General features: G+C 43.2%; 1 pseudogene; it reads left to right on the forward strand.

The window, feature by feature from the left end:
- LOC135561955 (sister chromatid cohesion protein PDS5 homolog A-like) overlaps positions 1 to 8,811 on the forward strand; it is a 30,979-nt pseudogene extending 22,168 nt beyond the window's left edge.
- Positions 8,812 to 9,129: the final 318 nt, after the last annotated feature.

Raw genomic sequence — 9,129 nt, forward strand, 5'->3', positions numbered from 1 at the left:
TACAAATGAAGCATTTGTGTTTAGTGAGTCCACCAGATCAGAGGCAGTAGGGGACCACTCAGGGATGTTCTCTGGTTTAGTGAGTCCTCCAGATCAGAGGTAGGGATGAATAGGATGTTCTCCTGTTTAGTGGAGTCCTCCAGATCAGAGGCAGTAGGGATGACTCAGGATGTTCTCTGTTTAGTGAGTCCTCCAGATCAGAGACAGTAGGATGACCAGGGATGTTCTCTGTTTAGTGAGTCCATCAGATCAGAGGCAGTAGTGATGACCAGAGATGTTGTCTGTTTAGTGAGTCAGTAGGGATGACCAGATCAGAGGCAGTAGGGATGACCAGGGATGTTCTCTGTTTAGTGAGTCCTCCAGATCAGAGGTCCACCAAGATCAAGAGGCATTAGTGATGACCAGGGATGTTCTCTGTTTAGTGAGTCCTCCAGATCAGAGGCAGTAGGGATGACCAGGTGAATTTCACATCCCCCTCCCCTGTCCTGCTAAGCATTCAAAATGTAACAAGTACTTTAGGTTATCAGAGAAAATGTAGGAAGTATAATTATTTTCTTTAGAAATGTAGTGAAGTAAAAGTTGTCGAATTTAAGTCGAAGTACAGATAAAACCCCCAAAACTACTTAAGTGGTACTTTAAAGTATTTTAATTTATATTGAAGTACTTTTCCACCATTGCATCACAATACCCCATAATGACATCACAATACCCCATAATGACATCACAATACCCCATAATGACATCACAATACCTCATAATGACATCACAATACCCCATTATGACATCACAAGTAAAACATGTTTTTTTCTTTTTCCACCATTGACATCACAACACTCCCCCTATAATGACATCACAATACCCCGTAATGACATCACAATACCCCATAATGACATCACACAATGACATCACAATACCCCATAATGACATCACAATACCCCATAATGACATCACAATACCCCATAATGACATCACAATACCCCATAATGACATCACAATACCCCATTATGACATCACAAGCAAAAACATGTTTTTTCTTTTTTCCACCATTGCATCACAATACCCCATAATGACATCACAATACCCCGTAATGACATCACAACACCCCCGTAGAATGACATCACAATACCCCTTATAATGACATCACCGTACCCCGTAATGACATCACAATACCCCATAATGACATCACAATACCCCATAATGACATCACAACAAAACGTAATGACATCACAATACCCCATAATGACATCACAATACCCCATAATGACATCACAATACCCCATAATGACATCACAATACCCCATTATGACATCACAAGCAAAACATGTTTTTTTCTTTTCCACCATTGCATCACAATACCCCATAATGACATCACAATACCCCGTAATGACATCACAATACCCCATAATGACATCACAATACCCCGTAATGACATCACAATACCCCATAATGACATCACAATACCCCATAATGACATCACAATACCCCATAATGACATCACAATACCCCATAATGACATCACAATACCCCATAATGACATCACAATACCCCATTATGACATCACAAGCAAATGACATGTTAATTTAGAATGTTTTGTAAAAAACAAAACATGTTTTACAATGTTTTTGTAAAAACAAAAAAAAACATTTACATAAGTATTCAGACCCTCTACTCAGTACTTTCTTCTCTGAATAAAACGACTTAAGTGGTACTTTAAAGTATTTTAATTTATATTCAAGTACTTTTCCACCATTTGCTTTATATTGTTAAAAGAATGCAGGTACTTAACATTACCATTGGAGAAGGGAAGCCTTGTGTTTCTATGTTAAACTGTAGTAGCCCTGCTGCTACATAGGACCTGTTATGAAATAGAGCTGTTAAACTGTGGTATCCCGCCTGCTATATATATATATATGACGTGTTGTCATGAGTAACATAGGATTTCACAGCCTCCGGCGGCCGTTCGGGTAGATTGAGCCAGAGAGCGACAGAGAGGGAGAGGCAGAAAGACAGACAGAGAGAGAGAGAGAGGCAGAAAGACAGACAGAGAGCGACAGAGAGGGAGAGGCAGAAAGACAGACAGAGAGAGTGAGAGGCAGAAGCTGAGCTCTCTGGTCTTCTCCCCTCATTCTCCTTTTTCACAGCCTCCAGGAGGCTGTTCGGTAGATTGAGCCAGAGAGCGACAGAGAGGGAGGCAGAAAGACAGACAGAGAGAGAGTGTGAGGCAGAAGCAGAGCTCTCTGGTCTTCTCCCCTCATTCTCCTTGAGCCAGAGAGCGACAGAGAGTGAGAGGCAGAAAGACAGACACAGAGAGAGAGAGAGAGACAGAGAGAGAGGCAGAAAGACAGACAAGAGAGAGCGACAGAGAGAGAGAGGCAGAAAGACAGACAGACAGAGAGAGAGAGAGAGAGAGTGTGAGGCAGAAGCAGAGCTCTCTGGTCTTCTCCCCTCATTCTCCTGCCTGTGTTTCAGCACCCATCCCCCCCTCCACTCCTGTCTGCAGCTTGGTTACTGCTGCTCTGTGCCTTGGAGACACACGGAGGAAGAAGTGGTGTCTGCTGGGTCCTAGTGCTAGGGGGCGTTCTGCTGGGTCCTAGTGCTAGGGGGCGTTCTGCTGGGTCCTAGTGCTAGGGGCGTTCTGCTGGGTCCTAGTGCTAGGGGCGTTCTGCTGGGTCCTAGTGCTAGGGCGTTCTGCTGGGTCCTAGTGCTAGGGGCGTTCTGCTGGGTCCTAGTGCTAGGGGGGCGTTCTGCTGGGTCCTAGTGCTAGGGGCGTTCTGCTGGGTCCTAGTGCTAGGGGCGTTCTGCTGGGTCCTAGTGCTGGGGGCGTTCTGCTGGGTCCTAGTGCTAGGGCGTTCTGCTGGGTCCTAGTGCTAGGGCGTTCTGCTGGGTCCTAGTGCTAGGGGCGTTCTGCTGGGTCCTAGTGCTAGGGGCGTTCTGCTGGGTCCTAGTGCTAGGGGGCGTTCTGCTGGGTCCTAGTGCTAGGGGCGTTCAGCTGGGTCCTAGTGCTAGGGGGCGTTCTGCTGGGTCCTAGTGCTAGGGGCGTTCTGCTGGGTCCTAGTGCTGGTTTTATTCTGCTGGGTCCTAGTGCTAGGGGCGTTCTGCTGACGCCGGGTCCTAGTGCCTGGGCGTTTATTCCAGTGGTACATTAGTGCTGGGAAGGGTTTTCTTCAGTGGACATTAGTAATGATACATTAGTAATGGGAGCTGGTTTTATTCCAGTCGTACATTAGTAATGGGAGCTGGTTTTATTCCAGTCGTACATTAGTAATGGGAGCTGGTTTTATTCCAGTGGTACATTAGTAATGGGAGCTGGTTTTATTCCAGTGGTACATTAGTAATGATACATTAGTAATGGGAGCTGGTTTTATTCCAGTTGTACATTAGTAATGGGAGCTGGTTTTATTCCAGTTGTACATTAGTAAAGGGAGCTGGTTTTATTCCAGTGGTACATTAGTAATGGGAGCTGGTTTTATTCCAGTGGTACATTAGTAATGGGAGCTGGTTTTATTCCAGGTACATTAGTAATGGGAGCTGGTTTTATTCCAGTTGTACATTAGTAATGGGAGCTGGTTTTATTCCAGTGGTACATTAGTAATGGGAGCTGGTTTTATTCCAGTGGTACATTAGTAATGGGAGCTGGTTTTATTCCAGTTGTACATTAGTAATGGGAGCTGGTTTTATTCCACTTGTACATTAGTAAAGGGAGCTGGTTTTATTCCAGTTGTACATTAGTAATGGTACATTAGTGAAGGGAGCTGGTTTTATTCCACTTGTACATTAGTAAAGGAGCTGGTTTTATTCCACTTGTACATTAGTAAAGGGAGCTGTTTTTATTCCAGTGGTACATTAGTAATGATACATTAGTGAAGGGAGCTGGTTTTATTCCAGTGGTACATTAGTAATGGGAGCTGGTTTTATTCCAGTGGTACATTAGTATAGGGAGCTGTTTTTATTCCACTTGTACATTAGTAAATGGAGCTGGTTTTATTCCAGTGGTACATTAGTAATGGGAGCTGGTTTTATTCCAGTGGTACATTAGTAATGTTTTTATTCCATACATTAGTAAAGGGAGCTGGTTTTATTCCAGTGGTACATTAGTAATGGGAGCTGGTTTTATTCCAGTGGTACATTAGTAATGGGACTGGTTTTAAGGGAGCTGGTTTTATTCCAGTTATACATTAGTAAAGGGAGCTGGTTTTATTCCAGTTATATATTAGTAATGGGAGCTGGTTTTATTCCAGTGGTACATTAGTAATGGGAGCTGGTTTTATTCCAGTGGTACATTAGTAATGGTTAGTAATGGGAGCTGGTTTTATTCCAGTGGTACATTAGTAATGATACATTAGTAAAGGTAGCTGGTTTTATTCCAGTGGTACATTAGTAATGATACATTAGTAAAGGTAGCTGGTTTCATTCCAGTTATATATTAGTAAAGGGAGCTGGTTTTATTCCAGTGGTACATCAGTAATGGGAGCTGGTTTTATTCCAGTGGTACATTAGTAATGATACATTAGTAAAGGTAGCTGGTTTCATTCCAGTTATATATTAGTAAAGGGAGCTGGTTTTATTCCAGTGGTACATTAGTAATGGGAGCTGGTTTTATTCCAGTGGTACATTAGTAATGATACATTAGTAATGGGCGCTGGTTTTATTCCAGTGGTACATTAGTAATGGGAGCTGGTTTTATTCCAGTGGTACATTAGTAATGGGAGCTGGTTTTATTCCAGTTGTACATTAGTAACGGAGCTGGTTTTATTCCAGTGGTACATTAGTAATGATACATTAGTAATGGGAGCTGGTTTTATTCCAGTGGTACAGTAGTAATGGGAGCTGGTTTTATTCAGTGGTACATTAGTAATGGGAGCTGGTTTTATTCCAGTGGTACAGTAGTAATGGGAGCTGGTTTTATTCAGTGGTACATTAGTAAAGGGAGCTGGTTTTATTCCAGTGGTACATTAGTAATGGGAACTGGTTTTATTCCATTAGTTGTACATTAGTAATGGGAGCTGGTTTTATTCCAGTGGTACATTAGTAATGGGAACTGGTTTAATCCAGTGGTACATTAGTAATGGTACATTAGCAATGGGAGCTGGTTTTATTCCAGTGGTACATTAGTAATGGGAGCTGGTTTTATTCCAGTGGTACATTAGTAATGGTACATTAGTAATGGGAGCTGGTTTTATTCCAGTGGTACATTAGTAATAGGAGCTGGTTTTATTCCAGTTGTACATTAGTAATGGGAGCTGGTTTATTCCAGTGGTACATTAGTAATGGGAGCTGGTTTTATTCCAGTGGTACATTAGTAATGGGAGCTGGTTTATTCAGTTGTACATTAGTAAAGGGAGCTGGTTTTATTCAGTTGTACATTACTAATGGGAGCTGGTTTTATTCCAGTTGTACATTAGTAATGGGAGCTGGTTTTATTCCAGCTGTACATTAGTAATGGGAGCTGGTTTTATTCCAGTTGTACATTAGTAATGGTACATTAGTAATGGGAGCTGGTTTTATTCCAGTTGTACATTAGTAATGCGTACATTAGTAATGGGAGCTGGTTTTATTCCACTTGTACATTAGTAAAGGGAGTTGGTTTTATTCCAGTTGTACATTAGTAATGGTACATTAGTAATGGGAGCTGGTTTTATTCCAGTTGTACATTAGTAATGACACATTAGTAATGGGAGCTGGTTTTATTCAGTTGTACATTAGTAAAGGGAGCTGGTTTTATTCCAGTGGTACATTAGTAATGGGAGCTGGTTTTATTCCAGTGGTACATTAGTAATGATACATTAGTAAGGGAGCTGGTTTTATTCCAGTTGTACATTAGTAATGATACATTAGTAATGGGAGCTGGTTTTATTCCAGTTGTACATTAGTAATGATACATTAGTAATGGGGCTGGTTTTATTCCAGTGGTACATTAGTAAAGGGAGCTGGTTTTATTCCAGTGGTACATTAGTAATGGGAGCTGGTTTTTATTCCAGTTGTACATTAGTAAAGGGAGCTGGTTTTATTCCAGTGGTACATTAGTAAAGGGCTGGTGTTATTCCAGTTGACCTATATGGACCAGTAACCAATCATCTCTCTGTAGATGGTAGTGAAGGACCAGACCTTAACCAATCATTCTCAGTCTGTAGATGGTGAAGACCTACATGGACCAGACCTTTAACCAATCATCTCTCTCTGTAGATGAGTGAAGACCTACATGGACAGACCTTAACCAATCATCTCTTTCTCTAGATGGTGAAGGACCAGTTAACCAATATCTCTTCTCTGTAGATGGTGAAGGACCAGACCTTAACCAATCATCTCTCTCTGTAGATGGGAAGGACCAGGTTAACCAATCATCTCTCAGTCTGTAGATGGTGAAGACCCACATGACCAGCTGTAGATGGACCAGACCTTAACCAATCATCTCTCTCTGTAGATGGGAAGGACCAGGTTTAACCAATCATCTCTCTGTAGATGGTGGTGAAGGACCAGACCTTAACCAATCATCTCTCTCTGTAGATGGTGGTGAAGTAAGGACCAGGTTAACCAATCATTCTCAGTCTGTAGATTAGTGAATGAGACCTTAACCAATACTGTAATGGGAGCAGACCTTAACCAATCATCTCTCTCTGTAGTTGGACCAGACCTTAACCAATCATCTCTCTGTAGATGGTGAAGACCTACATGGACCAGACCTTAACCAATCATCTCTCTGTAGATTAGTAAATGGACCAGACCTTAACCAATCATCTCTCTGTAGATGGTAGTGAATGGACCAGACCTTAACCAATCATCTCTCTCTGTAGATGTGGTGAAGGACCAGACCTAACCAATCATCTCTCTCTGTAGATGGTAGGAAGAAGGACCAGACCTAACCAATCATCTCTCTCTGTAGATGGTGAAGGACCAGACCTTAACCAATCATCTCTCTCTGTAGATGGTGAAGGACCAGACCTTAACCAATCATCTCTCTCTGTAGATGGTGGTGAAGGACCAGACCTTAACCAATCATCTCTCTCTGTAGATGGTGGTGAAGACCTACATGGACCAGACCTTAACCAATCATCTCTCTCTGTAGATGGTGGTGAAGGACCAGACCTTAACCAATCATCTCTCTGTAGATGAAGAAGGACCAGACCTTAACCAATCATCTCTCTCTGTAGATGGTGAAGGACCAGACCTTAACCAATCATCTCTCTCTGTAGATGGTGAAGGACCAGACCTTAACCAATCATCTCTCTCTGTAGATGGTGGTGAAGGACCAGACCTTAACCAATCATCTCTCTCTAGATAGATGGTGAAGACCTACCAGACCTTAACCAATCATCTCTCTGTAGATGGTGGTGAAGGACCAGACCTTAACCAATCATCTCTCTGTAGATGGTGGTGAAGGACCAGACCTTAACCAATCATCTCTCTCTCTGTGATGGTGGTGAAGACCCATGATGGACCAGACCCAACCAATCATCTCTCTGTAGATAGTGGACCAGACCTTAACCAATCATCTCTCTCTGTAGATGGTGGTGAAGACCTACATGGACCAGACCTTAACCAATCATCTCTCTCTGTAGATGGTGAAGGACCAGACCTTAACCAATCATCTCTGTAGATGGTGGTGAAGACTACATGGACCAGACCTTAACCAATCATCTCTCTCTGTAGATGGTGAAGGACCAGACCTTAACCAATCATCTCTCTGTAGATGGTAGAAGGACCAGACCTTAACCAATCATCTTTCTGTAGATGGTGAAGGACCAGACCTTAACCAATCATCTCTCTCTGTAGATGGTGAAGGACCAGACCTTAACCAATCATCTCTCTCTGTAGATGGTGGTGAAGACCTACATGGACCAGACCTTAACCAATCATCTCTCTCTAGATGGTGGTGAAGACCCAGACCTTAACCAATCATCTCTCTCTGTAGATGGTGGTGACCTACATGGACCAGACCTAACCAATCATCTTCTCTAGATGGTGGTGAAGACCTTATGGACCAGACCTTAACCAATCATCTCTCTCTGTAGATGGTGGTGAATGGACCAGACCTTAACCAATCATCTCCTCTCCTGTAGATAGTGGTGAAGACCTACATGGACCAGACCTTAACCAATCATCTCTCTCTGTAGATGGTGGTGAGAAAGCCTACATGGACCAGACCTTAACCAATCATCTCTCTCTCTGTAGATGGTGAAGGACCAGACCTTAACCAATCATCCTCTAAGCAGATGGTGGTGAAGACCTACATGGACCAGATTGTAACCAATCATCTCTCTCTGTAGATGGTGGTGAAAACCTCACATGGACCAGACATAACCAATCATCTCTCTGTAGATGGTGGTAGAAGACCTACATGGACCAAGACCTTAACCAATCATCTCTCTGTAGATGGTGGTGAAGACCTACATGGACAGACCTTAACCAATCATCTCTGTAGATGGTGGTGAAGGACCAGACCTTAACCAATCATCTCTCTATGGAGAATACATGGACCAGACCTTAACCAATCATCTCTCTCTAGATGGTGGTAAAGACCTACATGGACATGGACCAGGACAGCGAGGAGGAGAAGCAGCAGTATCTGAACCTGGCTCTCCCATCTGGCCTCAGAGTTCTTCCTGAGGAACCCCAACAAGGACGTCGTCCCTGGTGGCCTGCTGCCTGGCTGACATCTTCAGGATCTACGCCCTGAGGCCCCTTACACCTCACGACAAACTGAAGGTAACTGGTCTAACCTTCAACACAACCCATAACCCCCACCTCACACGACAAACTGAAGGTAACTGGTCTAGCAGCCATCTGCCTGCTTACCTCCACACGATAAACTGAAGGTAGCTGGTCTAACCTTCATCTAACCTTCAACACAACCCATAACCCCCACCTCATGACAAACTGAAGGTAACTGGTCTAACCTTCATCTAACCTTTCAACACAACCCATAACCCCCACACCTCACACGACAAACTGAAGGTAACTGGTCTAACCTTCATCTAACCTTCAACACAACCCATAACCCCCACACTCACTGACAAACTGAAGGTAACTGGTCTAACCTTCAACACAACCATAACCCCCACACCTCACCACGACAAACTGAAGGTAACTGGTCTAACCTTCATCTAACCTTCAACACAACCATAACCCCCA

Source organism: Oncorhynchus nerka, linkage group LG18, assembly GCF_034236695.1.
Source record: "Oncorhynchus nerka isolate Pitt River linkage group LG18, Oner_Uvic_2.0, whole genome shotgun sequence".
In the NCBI taxonomy this organism is placed as follows: Eukaryota; Metazoa; Chordata; class Actinopteri; order Salmoniformes; family Salmonidae; genus Oncorhynchus; species Oncorhynchus nerka.